This window comes from Nomascus leucogenys, chromosome 1a, assembly GCF_006542625.1.
Source record: "Nomascus leucogenys isolate Asia chromosome 1a, Asia_NLE_v1, whole genome shotgun sequence".
NCBI lineage: Eukaryota > Metazoa > Chordata > Mammalia > Primates > Hylobatidae > Nomascus > Nomascus leucogenys.
This window is the reverse complement of record NC_044381.1, coordinates 22,683,172-22,699,307: the sequence shown is the minus strand read 5'-3', so window position 1 is coordinate 22,699,307 and position 16,136 is coordinate 22,683,172. Positions and strand designations below refer to the sequence as shown.

Here is a 16,136-nt window from a genome sequence, read left to right as displayed (position 1 = left end):
GACGAGTCCCCAAAGCATAGGTCCCTGGGGTAATTCCCATGATTCACTGTAGTCCAGGGGCCCTGATTGCCTGTACTGTTGACTTGGATGTGGCTACTACTTGTTAAAGCCCATTGAATAGGTTGACCATCAGTTTACTGTCAGTCTTACTTAAGACCAAGGAAATTAGTGGAAGATACTAACCAAGCTTGATTATGTTTCATTTGCTTGATTCACTGTTCATGTCTTGGGAAAAACAAACAAACAAATAGATTCAGAAAGCACGTATCCACGTTTACTAAAGGAGCTCGTTCAGTAATGCAATGCTGATCTTATTATCATTGCAAAGCCACTTAAAGACCACACACTACGTCACTGGAAAAGAGTTCAATAGAGGCCTCCTACGAGGAACACCCTTACACTTCTGCTACGGAAACTACACCTTTTAGATTCCTTCTGTAAACCATGCTCTCTGTCAAACTAGGGCTTGGTACACAGTGTCTCATCTGCCGGGACACTCTTCTCCGACTGACTCCCTGATCCTTCAATTTCCCCTAGTCAAATCTTATTTTTCTTTCAGTTCCAAATTCCCCAGTGATATTTCCCATGATCTCCTAGATTAGATTGTATTCCCTTGCATTCTGAGTTTTCCTGCCCTAACACTTATCACACCGGACATTGTATGTTCAATGTTTGCCTTCCCAGATTGATTGTAAAGTCCTTGAGGTCCAGGACCTTTTCTGTCTTGTTCATAGCTGTGAACAAAGATGTATGTATGTGGAGTTGTCTGATTAAACTGGGAGAGAATGAAAAGAAAGCTTTCTTCATGCTTATACAAATAGGGGAAAAGGGAGATCTCTGAGAAAGAGAAAAAAGTGAGGACAAAACTAACACTTAAGTGTAGAGTAAGCCCCGCTTATGTGTCAGATATTGAACTATGGAGCTTGGGGGCTATGCAGCCCCACAAGTCATGGCTTGTGCTCAATAAATTATTGTTGTTATCTTGAGTCAGAGAACAAAAGATTGATGAAACAGGACATTTGGATTCCTGAAATATGGAGAAGAGAATGAGAGAAAGACAATTTTAAGAGAAAAGGCAAATTTGGAAAGCTTTTACAATTTCACTGATTCCTTTGCCTTCCTCATGTGAACGCTAATGTACAGATTGCCTTCAAATTTGTGTTTTGCTGAATTGGAACATAAAGGCCTACCTCTTTTTTTTTTTTTTTTTTTTTGAGACGGAGTCTCGCTCTTTCACCCAGGCTGGAGTGCAGTGGCGCGATCTCGGCTCACTGCAGGCTCCGCCCCCTGGGGTTCACGCCATTCTCCTGCCTCAGCCTCCCACGTAGCTGGGACTACAGGCGCCTGCCACCTCGCCTGGCTAATTTTTTGTATTTTTAGTACAGAGGGGGTTTCACCATGTTAGCCAGGATGGTCTCGATCTCCTGACCTTGTGATCCGCCCGCCTCGGCCTCCCAAAGTGCTGGGATTACAGGCGTGAGCCACCGCGCCCGGCCTACCTCTTAAGATTTATGAAAACACTTTAGGCTCTGCTTCTACATTATTGCTTTCAAAAAAAAGACTTTAATCAACAAGCATTTATGAAACCCCTGCTATATGGCCAGCTCTGTGCTAACCACTGTAGGCTCTATACTTTGAAAGAGATGCTTTATTTTGCCTTCATATTTCAACTCTCCACATCCTTCCTAGACATGTAGCTACACATGTGTGTGCATGTGCGCATGTGTGTGTGTGTGTGTGTGTGTGTGTGTGTGTTCTTTTTATTTTTCTTTAAATCAGCACTCTGTAATGACAATAACACATTTTGGTGCTAAGTTAGGTGAGGAAGCTGAAACATTGCTTACATGACTCAACCCTGCTCTTGCTCTATGAAGCTTCATTTATTTGACATCCTATCCTCATTCTGAACACACAGCCTTAGCAGCACTAAGTACTAAAGATAACAGTGATTAAGTCCAGTCTTCTGAATAAAAGATACAACATTCTGATCTGCTCTTTTATAAGAAAAATCATGCTTAGTCTCCATCTGAACACTAGAGATTGTGCAGTTTTTTTTGTTTGTTTTATTATTATACTTTAAGTTCTAGGGTACATGTGCACAATGTGCAGCTTTATTACATATGTATACATGTGCCATGTTGGTGTGCTGCACCCATTAACTCATCATTTACATTAGGTATTTCTCCTAATGCTATCCCTCCCTCCTCTCCCCACCCCATGACAGGCCCTGGTGTGTGATGTTCCCCACCCTGTGTCCAAGTGTTCTCATTGTTCAATTCCCACCTATGAGTGAGAACATCAGTGTTTGGTTTTCTGTCTTTGCGATAGTTTGCTCAGAATGATGGTTTCCAGCTTCATCCATGTCCCTACAAAGGACATGAGCTCATCCTTTTTTATGGCTGCATAGTATTCCATGGTGTATATGTGCCACATTTTCTTAATCCAGTCTATCATTGATGGACATTTGGGTTGGTTCCAAGTCTTTGCTATTGTGAATACATTTTCTGCCTTAGTAATGCTGCTTTCCTAGCTTCTGAGAATTTCTAAGACCCGACAGTAACTGTATGCTAAAATTAAAATACAAATGTTCTTTTTAAAACTGCACAATCTCTTTGCTATTGTATGTTTATTGAGGCACTATTGACAATAGCAAAGAGATTGTGCAGTTTTAAAAAGGACATTCGTATTTTAATTTTAGCATAGAGTTACCATCGGGTCTTAGAAATTCTCAGAAGCTAGGAAAGCAGCATTACTAAGGCAGAAAATGTAATTTGAACAAGAGTTTTTGGCTTAGTGCAGTGGCTCATGCCTGTAATCCCAGCACTTTGGAAGGCTGAGGCGGGTGGATCTCTGGAGGCCCTGAATTTAATATGAGCCTGGGCAACATAGTGAGACCCCCTATCTAAAAAAGAAAATTAAAAACTAACCATGCATGGTGGTGCACCTGTAGTCCCAGCTGCTCAGGTTTGAGCCTGGGAGTTCAAGGTCGCAGTGAGCTGTAATCATGCCAATACACTCCAGCCTGGGTCACAGAGTGAGACCCTGTCTTAAAAATAAAAAAAAATAGAATTTTTAAAAAGCTAATGTTTACCTAGAAGATTTCAGCTCTTCATCACCCACATTGTCCTCACTCTAGGACAAAGTAAAAGAAACTTGCAGGTAATTCAAATGGATATAATCAGACAGAGGGAGGTAATTCAATATGAGCTATTAGAGAAAGAAGTCACTAAGGTTAATCAGCCTTCCAGGGGAACATGAGGGATTAAACAAAATCAATGCTAATTCAAAGAACTTCTGTGTCCAGGGAGTGCTTCTGAGGCAGAGTTTCCACCTGAAGCCAAAAGGTCACATTTATGCTCAGAACAAAGAGCTAAGGGTACAAAAACATGCTGAATAGAAAAAGAATACATCACAGTACGTTGTAAATCAAGTGAGTAAAAAGAACATATAGCATAGATTTGTTTCTCGCAAGACTGACTCACATTTTCTAAAAATAATGTGCACACCTCTTAATAGCTGACCTGGAGTATCGTACTGCACTGAATAATTGAGGTAGGTGTAGCTCATTCTCCAAGACTGCAGAAAAGCAGTCTCCATGTCCCAGGCCTTGAAAGGAAAAAAATCACTATCAGTAGAAAAGTGATAATAGAACAAAGCTACTGAAACTACTTGGGAGCTACCTTAACAAAAAGTTTGTTCAATCACAGAAGCTTCCTTCCCCCTTCCAAGAAATTGTAACATCTCAAATACAGTCTCAGTTACATTTCAAAGGAAGTAGGAGGTATTAATACGTCTTGGTTAGAATCATATTTGCCTATCTTCTTGAAAGTCTAGAAGACTCTGGACAATGTAAAACTGCAATTCTCAAAGTCTAGTGGTTACTTTATTGTCGAGTCAAGGAGGACCTGGAAAACCAGACCAGGCTGGCAATCTTTGCTTAGGGCATGTCAGTCCACTCCATCTCACAAATGAGCCAGGAGCTAAAGATGTCCTTAAGACTGGAAAGAGGAACCTGGTGGGTGGCCTAGATGGGAGTCTGGGCTTTGTAATAGAAAAACACAGAGATGGAACTTCTGGACGGGAGAAGCTGCTGAGGGAGGTACTCAAACTCCAGGGAAGAATGCCAGTCCACATCAAAACTACATAATCACTAGAGAGAATCAGCCCAGGTGCCAGCTTACCACTATAAATAAAGAGTCTTGGCTTTGTTAAAGGGTAGCCCTAATTATCCTGGGGAATGTATTACAGATACAGTGAAGAGTACAAACAGAAATACATCAAAGTTGTGGGTAACAATAAAACCTAGCATATATATCGTAATTTAGAGTTGTTAAAGTGCTTTCCCACAAACAATTGCATTAAATCCTCACAACTCCAAGGATGGGAGAAATGCAGATGTTTTATTAACATTATTGTTATGCCTACCTTTTAGGTTTGTCGTTAGGCTAGAAACGAGATGTTAAATGAAAACCGTTGTGTGTTTGGCCACTCAGCTCATCGTGAGTCCACCCCAGGGAGAACAGGCTTGATGCCTCCATCGTGCACACAGGAGGCAGCCCATGTTCAGATCCTCAAGACCCCAGGCTCCACACAGTGAACCTACCCATACATGACTGGGCCAAATCCTACTTCAGACCCTCAGACCCTCAGGTATCTCTGTCTCTAACTGATTCACTCCATCTTTGGAATATTTGTGGTCAATTAATTCCAATTAAGGTTTCCATTCCTATAATCCTCATATGCTGAAAAAAAGTCAATTCGCCTCCCCTCATTCTTAACCCTTTATTGACCTTCCTCCCTTTGGCTTCTCCTCTTTTCATACCACTATGCCTTCTGAAATCTTCTTCCTTTATGGGAAAGACCCCATCCCCAATAAGCTCAACATTTTCTCCCCACACTATGCTGTTTATTTCATCTGACACAGAGCTAAGAGTAGGAATGACAATTTATTGGCTCCTTAATGCCACTTTAGGACCACCACACTTCCACCTTGGTACTCATGCCATCTGACTATACCAGTGTGTATGCTCCTATGTTTGTGTCATTAGAAATACCTCCTGATCACATTCTTCAAGACACAATAGAACTCTTCTCCCCCTCAACTCCAATTTCTGTCATCATGCTAGAAAACCCAGTGTCTTAGTGGGCAATCCACCCAACACCCTCAATCTGTTCCTAGACCTTAAATACTCAATAACAAATCTCTTTCTACTCAACTTATACCCCCTGCCACCTCCAGGGATACATCCTGTGTACCTCCAGTGTCATCTCCAAGGTGGCCACAGGCAACATCACCAGTGGTTTTGTGGCAAAATAAAAAGCCTCCATCACCTATGGGAATAATAAAAAAAATACATACTGAGCTTCACTGTCACCAAAAATAGCTCCACACCCAATATCATAACTGCAAATAACACACTCTCTGCCTCAGCCGCCTGTCCTCCAGTGCTCACAAAACCCTCACTTGCACACGTCTGCTCTCCAAACTCTTTGAGTCCTCCAGCTCTGGGGTCTTCGTTTCCTCACAGGCCACTAGCCTTTCCCAAAACGGACAGTTGAAGTTGAAGAAAGAGTTGAAGAAAGAGTAGTTGTCATCTGAACTGGTCACTTATCAGCAACCCCAAATCCCTTCATGTCTCTCTCACTATTGCACACACCTGGCAAACTCCCAACACAGGATCAATGCGATCTTGGTACCTACAAGGCTAAATACTCCTAAACACATTGTTACAATAAATCGGATTATTGTCACAACAAACATATGGTCTCTGATGTTAAGATTTCAATTAATCTCTTCAACTTTTTAGTTGATCAATTCTATCTCCTACTCCTGTAGGTATTTTAAACCTCTATATTTCTATTAAGGAATCCCACCAACACCTGCCTTCCTTACTTTAAGCAGACAACATAATTTTCTTCTTCATTAAAAAAATGGTGTCTCAAGAGGTAAGAGTAAAATCAGGGGAATGTGGTGTCACAAAACTGAACTTTTTGTGAAGAATCCTCCATCCCCTCTATGAGGACACTAAATAGCAAAGTTCTCAGAGCTACCCTAGGCTTTCTTCTTTCCTCATCTTTACAGGTGTGCCTCATCTGCTCCTATAGCTTCAGTTATCCTCTTGATGTAAAGGCCTTTGGAATCTCTATTATCAGTTCAGATCTCTCTCCTAAGCACCATTAAAACTTCAACTGAACATTTACACTTATGCATCGAGAAAAGTGCCTTGAAACCATATGTCCAAAATTTATAAATCTCTCTCTCTCTGTATATATATATATATATATATATGTGTGTGTGTGTGTGTGTGTGTGTCTGTCTTTCACATACACACACACACACACACACAAGTCACTTTTCTTATCTCCTCAAAGGCATCATCACCCACTTGTTTGAGACAGAAACAAAGGTAGTCAACCTTGCCCCCTCCCTCTGCTTCGCCCAATTCATCAACAATATCTACTAATATTATCTCCATTCCTTCTCTCAAGCACAATTTTTAACCCTGTTCAAATAAGGAAACTAAAGCTGAGAAAGGTTTAAAAAAAAACTACACAATGTTACCCAACTGGTAGGTGGTGGAGACAACCCAGACACCCCTCAGCCTCCAAAACCCATGCATGAGATAACAGAATATCACCTCACTTAGGGGAAATTTTAGAGTCAACGATATCTCCAAGAAACACAGAGACTACCTCAGAACCCCAGAGAAAGAGTCGTGAATCATGTAAGGAAATGTCTTCCTCATGTATCCCCAGTAAGGGCTGCCAAGTCACAAGTGACACAGCCCACAGCCCTGGCTCTAAAAGAGAATAATGTTTCCAGCAGAGCTAGCCCAAAACATAACCCCAACCTAAATTTTCCTCAGATTAAACACAAACTATAGCTCCATATCAAGCTATGCCCAGAAATGAGGTATTAGTGCCAGGGACCTGTATGCTGTAAAGATTTCCTTTCCAAGAATGTAGTATCTTCAATTGTATACCTAAAGACCCTTTTGAAAACTATTAACTTTTTGTAAGCCAAGCAAAAATAAATTCATTCATCATGCTAATAATAGCATGGTGCATTTTTATTGTCCAGAGGTTATGGAGGCTTCACTTGAACTAGCTCTAGAACTGACAGGGAGCCAGCAGAGATATAGAAATATCATGGTCCTCTGCAAACACTGGCCCAGTTCCACCTATATCTTCCCTTCACAGACCCATTTCACTCACAACGTCAGTAACAGATGTCTAGAGACTCTAAAAAATTGTTCCAAAATTTGTTATCTTGTGAAAAGACTATCTTCTTTTAATTTATGAGTTCTTTGTAGGCTTTTGTTTAAATTATGAATGTGTCATATATGATATTAATATGAGGATAAAAATAATAGCTAGTATTTTTTAGTATTTAATGTCAGGCACAAGCCTAAATATTTTACATACATATATAAGTGCATCTATAGATATAGATATATATCTATATATGTACAAATTTAATCTTCACAACAAAAGTAAAATCAGGTGCTATTATTCCCTCCCCCTTTTTATAAAGAAGAAAACTTAGGCATACAGAGGAGAAATACCTTAACCATTACCACATACCTTGTAAGGGCTGGGACAAATAAACACATGTATTTTCAAATATATTAATAATAATATTCTGAGTATTAATTCCTGTTTCCAAATAGATTACTCTTTTAAACACAGCATTACTACTTACCTAATGAAATTTAGTTGCTATTAATGGATGAGTTTTGCATCTAACAGGCTTGATTATGATTATGCATTTTAAATGTCATTCAGACACATATTAATAATGATCTATGTTTGTAGCTAATAGGCCCAATTATATACTTTTTAAAGATCTTTATATTTTTCTTCATGATGCTCAACCCTCACTTTCTTATAAACACACAATTGGTTCTCAAATTTAAAAGTATAAATGGGAGAGAATTGAGTTTATTTGCTTATTGTTCTCCCTTTTGGCTAGTAAAGGAAAAAATGTCATCAGATTTTGGCTAGTAAAGGAAAAGATGTCATCAGATTTCTGGATTGTTGTTCTCAGAGTTCCAGAAATGGGAGGCCTGGGGAAGGAGTTCCAGACTGAGAACTTCCAGCTGTGATGGTCATGGGTGCTGTTTGCCAAATATTTCAGTTCTCCCCCAATGTTGGCTTGGTGGGGCCATCTAGCTGGTTTCTGGCCAATCAGTTGCAAGAAAAAGAAATTTGCTTCACTTCCAGACCAGATATTAATTATCAGTACAAGATTCTCAAAAGTTTGGTTTTTTAAAAAAAACTTGTGGTATAGTAATATGGTTTGCCTGTGTCCCCACCAAATCTCAAATTGAATTGTATCTCCCAGAATTCCCACATCTTGTGGGAGGGACCCAGGGGGAGGTAAATGAATAGTGAGGGCTGATCTTTCTCATGCTATTCTCCTGATAGTGAAATAAGTCTCACGAGATCTGATGGGTTTATCAGGGGTTTCCACTTTTGCTTCCTCCTCATTTTACTCTTGCCACTGCCATGTGAGAAGTGCCTTTCACCTCCTGCCATGATTCTGAGGCCTCTCCAGCCATGTGGAACTGTAAGTCCAATGAAACCTCTTTTTGTTCCTAGTTTCAGGTATGTCTTTATCAGCAGCATGAAAATGGACTAATATAGTAAATTGGTACCAGTAGAGTGGGGCTTTGCTGAAAAGATACCCAAAAATGTGGAAGTGACTTTGGAACTGAGTAACAGGCAGGGATTGGAACAGTTTGAAGGGCTCAGAAGAAGACAGGAAAATGTGGGAATGCTTAGAATTTCCTAGAGATTTGTTTAATGGCTTTGTCCAAAATGCCGATAGTGATATAGACAATAAAATCCAGGCTGAGGTGGCCTCAGATGGAGATGAGGAACTTGTTGGGAACGGGAGCAAAGGTGACTCTTGTTATGTTTTAGCAAAGATAATGGTGGCATTTTGCCTCTGCCCTAGAGATTTGTGGAACTTTGAACTTGAGAGAGATGATTTAGGGTATTTGGTGGAAGAAATTTCTAAGCAGCAAAGCATTCAAGATGTGACTTGGGTATTGTTAAAGGCATTCAGTTTTAAAAGGGAAACAGAGTTCAGAAAATTTGCAGCCTGACTATGCAATAGAAAAGAAAAACCCATTTTCTGGGGAGAAATTCAAGCTAGCTGCAGAAATTTGCGTAAGTAGCATGGGGCCTAATGTTAATCCCCAAGACCATGGGGAAAATGTCCCCAGGCCATGTCAGAGACCTTCATGGCAGCCCCTCCCATCACAGGCCCAGAGGCCCAGGAGGAAAAAGTGGTTTCATAGACCGGACCCAGGGTCCCTGCACCATGGGCAGCCTAGGGATTTAGTGCCCTGTGTCCCAGCTGCTCCAGCTGTGGCTGAAAGAGGCCAACGTATAGCTCAGGCTGTGGCTTCCGAGGGTGGAAGCCCCAAGCCTTGGCAGCTTCCATGTGGTATTGACCCAGTGGGTGCCCAGAAGTCAAGAATTGAGGTTTGGTAACCTCCACTTAGATTTCAGAAGATGCATGGAAATGCCTGAATGCCCAGGCAAAAGTTTGCTGCTGGGGTGGAGCCTTCATGGAGAACCTCTGCTAGGGCAGTGCAGAAGAGAAATGTGAGGTTAGAGCCCCCACACACAGTCCCTAGGCACTGCCTAGTGGAGCTGTGAGAAGAGGGCCACCGTCCTCCAGATCCCAGAATGGTAGATCCACCAATAGCTTACACTATTCATCTGGAAAAGCCACAGACACTCAACACCAGCCCGTGAAAGCAGACTGGAAGGAGGCTGTACCCTGCAAAGCCACAGGGACGGAGCTGCCCAAGACCATGGCAACCCACCTCTTGCACCAGCATAACCTGGATATGAGACCTGGAGTCACAAGAGATCATTTTGGAGCTTCAAAGTTTGACTGCCTCGCTGGATTTTGGACTTGAATGGGCCGTGTAACCCTTTTGCTTTGGCCAATTTCTCCCATTTGGAACAGCTGTATTTACCAAATACTGGTACCACCATTGTATCTAGGAAGTAACTAACTTGCTTTGATTTTACAGGCTTATAGGCAGAAGGGACTAGCCTTGTCTCAGATGAGAATTTGGACTGTGGATTTTCGGATTAATGCTGAAATGAGTTAAGACTTTGGGTGACTATTGGGAAGGCATGGTTGGTTTTGAAATGTGAGGACATGGGATTTGGAAGGGCCAGGGGTGAAATAACATGGTTTGGCTGCATCCCCACCAAATCTCAACTTGAATTGTTTCTCCCAGAATTCCCACACATTAAGGGAGGGACCCAGAGGGAGGTAATTAAATTATGGGGGCCAGTCTTTCCCATGCTATTCTCTTGACCGTGAAATAAGTCTCATGAGATCTGATGGGTGTATCAGAGGTTTCCGCTTTTGCTTCTTCCTCATTTTCTCTTGCTGCCACCATATAAGAAGTGCCTTTTGCCTCCCACCATGATTCTGAGGCCTCCTCAGCCATGCGGAACTGTAAGTCTAGTTAAACTTCTTTTTGTTCCCAGTTTTGGGTCTTTATCAGCAGGGTGAAAACAGATTAATACATATAGTGGACCCAAAAGTGTCAGTTCCATCAGTCCAAGTTCCTAAGTGACTTCAGTGAGCAGATCCCCTGCAGATGATTGATGGATATGTGCCATGAGTAGGAATAATTCTGTATATTTTAAGCCAATGAGATTTTGAAGTTGTTTGTTACCACAGCATAATTGGGTTTATCGTGACTGATTCAACCTCTTTCTGTTTACATTTGGGCTTATATGATAGGCTCATTTTCAAACCTAGAAAGAAGCAAAGATTCAAATGGCAACAGAATAGTGTTCTTCTGCTAGAAAATGTTTCTAATAATTCCATTTGTCCTGTGTTAGGTCTATGTTTTCCCCTGGTGTGTCTCTTCACGCTTTGGATATCAGTGAAGGCGTTCATTGGAGAGACTGAGAAGAAATGAATGTAAGGGAAAAAAGTAAATAAATGGAAATTTGTCAGTACCCACCAAAATGAACTTATCTTGAAAATTACATAAGAATAGACCATGAAGCAAGGGAGAGGCAATCTATTTTCAATACTGGTTTTCACTGGGTTTGTTTGTTTTGTTTCGTTTTTGAGATGGAGTTTCGCTGTTGTTGCCAGGCTGAAGTGCAATGGTGCAATCTCGGCTCACTGCAGCCTCTGCCTCCCGGATTCAAGCAAATCTCCTGCCTCAGCCTCCCCAGTAGCTGGGAATACAGGTGCCCACCACCACACCTGGCTAATTTTTTATATTTTTAGTAGAGACAGGGTTTCACCATGTTGGCCAGGCTAGTCGCAAACTCCTGACCTCAGGTGATCCACCCGCCTTGGCCTCTCAAACTGCTAGAATTACAGGCATAAGCCACCTTGTCCAGCCTATCATTGGGTTTTTTTTTTTTTAAGACAGGGTCTCACTCTATCACCCAGGCTGGAGTGCAGTGGCACTATCTCAGCTCACTGCAACATCCACCTCGCAGGCTCAAGCAGTCCTCCACCTCTACCTCCTGAGTAGCTGAGACTCCAGGTGTCCACCACCACACCTGGCTAATTTTTGTATTTTGTAGAGATGGGGTTTACACCATGTTGCCCAAGCTGGCCTCGAACTCCTGAGCTCAAGCAATCTGCCCACCTTGGCCTCCCAAAGTGCTGGAATTACAGGTGTGAGCCACCACACCTGGCCAATACTATATCACTTTCTACAACTATATTTTTATGTCTTCCTGAGTGTGGCCAGCAGAAATATCCTTTTGACTAGATGCTACATCTACCTTTATTCTTTGGCTTAGAATATTTAACTAATTTTGATTAAAAATATGAGCTTTGGAAGATCACAATCATAATTGTTATGTTCACTACATAATAGATATACAGGAACATGTACTTGTGTATCTAATCCACAGCATCTGAGTCTGCAAGCCAAGAGAATGTGAAGGCTCTTTTGGAAGATGGAACAAAATTATAACATATTGAAGAATACATAGCTCTGCTGAACAACTTATGAGTTAACTTTTGGGAAGAAATCAAGAGACAATCCCTGTAAAATTAATATTTTAAAAATAATATTTATTTTTATCAAAATAATTCACATACACTCAGAGGCAAATATTACTATCTTATAACAAAAATAGCAGTTACCTATTTGGGGTTGGGTAGAGGTAAACTCAGAATAATATGTTATTATATGGCAAGAGTAAGAAAAATGACTAAATCTACATTAATCCCTAGTTTTGAGGACTAAGCTACTAGGTGAATGTCAGGTTCATTAATTAAGATGGGGAAGACTGGTAAGAACAGGATTTCCAGGAGAGAGGGAAAGCAAAGAATCAAGAATTCTAAATTGGACATAGAGATTTAGACATCAAAAGTGAAGATGTTGAGTAGACAGTTTTATATACAATCTGGAGCTGAGGAGATGGGTCATGGGTAAAATTACTGGTTTAGAGGTCAATTCGATGTAGATTATATTTAAAGATATTTAAATGATAGCAACTTAAGAGAAGAGAGGTTAAGAAAACTGAAGCTAACATCACTCAACACGTAGCATTCAGGCCAAGGAAGAGAAGCCAGAAAAGAAGACTGAGAAACCGTGGCCAAGAAGATTGGCAGAAAGCCAGGAGAGGTGGTGACTCTGGAGTAAGCAGGGGTTCAAAAAGGAAAAAACAGTCACCTGTGTCCATGCGGCTCACTGTTCACTATATAAACTTAGCCGTCCTTTATTTTTCTGCCTCTAATCTATGTGGCAATTTTCACAGTTCCCCTCCAATTTCTCACCACTGTGTTTTTGCTCCTATTATTCTTCCGCATTGGAATACCTCCTCACCTGTCAAAATTCTCTCTATCCGCCGGGCACGGTGGCTCACACCTGTAATCCCAGCACTTTGGGAGGCCGAGGCGAGTGAATCACGAGGTCAGGAGTTCAAGACCAGTCGGGCCAACATGGTGAAACCCGTCTCTACTAAAAAATATATATATATATACAAAAAAAGATTAGCTGGATGTGGTGGCAGGAACCTATAATCCGAGCTACTCAGGAGGCTGAGGCAGGAGAGTCACTTGAACCTGGGAGGCGAGATTGCACCACTGCACTCCAGCCCGGGCGACAGTGCAAGACTCCATCTCAAAAAAAAAAGAAAAAAAAAATCTATCTATCCTTCAAGACCCATCAAGAATGCCATCAACTTTGTAACATATTTCCTAGCTCCACTAATAAAATATGCTCTCTTCCTCCATACCATCTGATAGCCCATTGCATGCCAAATTTTATTCTGATTTGTACTATAATTGTTTGTATTCTTTATTCATCCTCCCTATATGACAATATAGGCCCCCCAAACCTCTCATAATGTAGCTGAGTGTCTGGTATGCAGTAGGTCCTCAATAAAAATTTTTACTGAATCAAATCCAAAAATATAAAACCCAAGCCAGGAAAAGTATCTTCAAAGGACAACCTCTTTTGTCCCTTTAGATTTCTGTCTGCCAGCACGTGGATCACCTGCACCCAAGCCCAAGAATCATTTACTCATATTCCTGGCCCTCTATAAAAAATAGTGAAAGAGATCAATCACAGAAAACAAAGGTTTCTTAAAAGTTATCTTTTTTAAAAAGACTGTGGCAAAAAAACAAAAACAAAAAACAACCAACCTACCTACAGGAGAATGCTGGCAAAACTACTTATCCTGCCTGGGCTGAATATGTCTTGAGCTAATGGCTATTTTAAAAACCATTTAAACTAATTTTTCCCCCAGATCTTCATTATGAAAATGGCAAGTTGCAAAAGCCTAAAGGATAAAACAACTTTTGTTATCCCTGAACCTAAAACTAAGCTACAAAGGCTGTCCTAATCCAAGCCTTGGGTTAAAAGTCAAACAGCAGAATATTAAAAATTGCTAAGACAGTAGATCATAAATGTTCTCACCACAAAAATATGGCATGCATATGAGGTGACAGATATCTTAGTTTGATTTAACCATTTCACAATGTGTACATATATCAAAACATTCCACTGTACACAATAAATATATAGAATTTTTATTTGTTAACTATACCTTAATAAAAATAAATTTTTAAAAAATAAAGTGGCAGAGGCATCTGATAAATAATAAATATGAGTTTAATAATTTTAAAAAGTCAGGCAGGCCAGGCATGGTGGCTCATGCCTGTAAATCCCAGCACTTTGGGAGGCCAAGGCAGGCAGATGACTTGAGGTCAGGAGTTTGAGACCAGCCTGGCCAACATGGTGAAACCCCATATCTATTAAAAATACAAAAGTGAGCCAGGCATGGTGGCAGGTGCCAGTAATCCTAGCTCCTTGGGAGGCAGAGGCAGGAGAATTGCTTGAACCCAGGAGGCAGAAGTTGCAGTGAGCTGAGACAGAGTGAGACTCTGTCTCAAGAAAAAAACACCAGCAACAACAAATAAAGTAAAATAAATAAAAATAAAAAGGCAGCAGAGCAGAAAGAACACAGGTTTTCACATAGGAAGGATATGGATTTGATTTTCAGTCCTATCATTTGATATTTTTGTAATCCTAAACAAATTTGTCGGCTTTTTTGAGCCTGTTTTCTCACTAGAAAAATAAAAATAAGAATAAATCTCTTGAATAATGACTGAATTACTATGAAAAGAAGTGCCTGACACAAGGTACACTCATAATCAGTTATAACTATTAGTATTATCACAAATCCTAAGAAATTGTTTGTGGCCTTTCAAGTATTGCCTGGTGATTATTTATAGTCTGATTTAGTAATAGATACCACTAACTGAGCACCTCCTATGTGTCTTATGTGTTTTAGATTTGTAGACAAATGTAGCGACTAAGAGCATGTACTCTGGTGTCAAACTGCAGAGATTTACATTCCAGCTCCATCATATGGTAGCTGTGCGACCTTGAGAAAGTTACTTAACTTCACTTTTTATGTCTGGATTCTTCATCTGTAAAATAGAAATGATAATAGTACCTATCTCACAGGATTGTTGTGAGGATTAAATGAGATAGTGTGTATAAATTATCACCAGCTTATAGTATGTGCACAATAAATGCTAGCTAAGGTTATTATTATAATTTCCGTTTTACAGATTAGGACCCTCAGCCCTAAAGAGGGTCAGTAACTTATCCCAGGTCACACAGTTAGTTATGAGTTAACTTTTTTTTTTTTTAATTCAAGGCTGCCTTATTGCAAAGCCTGTGCTTTTTTGCTAAACCATCTCTTTTTCTGTTATGTATGTCCTAAGTAAAAATCCTTATTTTTTCCTTCGATGGCTATAACAATTAGCTAGTGACAGTCTACAAGACATCCAGGAGGACCTAAGGAATAAAAGACAGCAATCAGGTCTAAAACAAACATACGTTGCTATTTCTTCTTTGTATGCACCATAGTAGTATACTGTATTTCCATTAGAAGTTACGTTAATAAGAAAATTTTTGAATGTTCTTGCTCCAAACATCAGCATATACTTGCATTCTCTTACACTGGGAAGAAAGAAAGTGGTAGAAAGAAGTCATCTGGAAGGTAGCTGTGGCTACGAATTGGAGGAAAAGGGAAGAAAGAGAGAGAAAAACAAGTTATCAATGGTACACATAGTCAGGGCCAAAACTTTATAAACCAAATAGAATTTCCACAGACCTAATGATCACTGAGAATTCTCTGCCAAGCTGCTAGGTGAAACATGCTGAAAAACAGCCTGGGCCTATGGCAAACATGTTCAGCTTCATGATTTTCTTCATCCCCTCTTCTGTCTTGCACAATGTTGCCCCCAACTGTCTTCTAAAACTAATCACTCTCTCATGGTCGATGGAAACTTAGAAACCTAGATTCTCAAACTTTTGCTAAAAAAGCCCAGGTCTTTCTAGACATCTGTAGATAGATAAATAACCTAGTGATAAAGAATATACATTCTCTTCAGGTCCATACTCCAGCTCCATCCCATATTAATTGTGTGATAATCCAAACTGGTTGTTTTGTGCTAAGATTCCTACTTCCTGCACTTTCAGACTCACATACTCAGAGCTAGAAAACTTTTGAGAGTACAAGTTGATAACTACTGCAAATTCACAGAAGATTACATAAATATAATCAATCTAACCTCCCTCTTCTTCTAACATTTTCTCACAAAA

The 16,136-nt window shown here is 40.3% G+C and overlaps 1 long non-coding RNA gene across 1 annotated transcript in view; it reads right to left on the bottom strand.

The window, feature by feature from the left end:
• Window positions 1-16,136, bottom strand: part of LOC105738490 — a 126,843-nt gene that overhangs the window by 54,985 nt on the left and 55,722 nt on the right. Inside the window, exon 6 of the long non-coding RNA XR_004032142.1 lies at window positions 12,843-12,977. This is a non-coding gene — a long non-coding RNA (uncharacterized LOC105738490). The remainder of the gene's footprint in view (window positions 1-12,842; window positions 12,978-16,136) is intronic.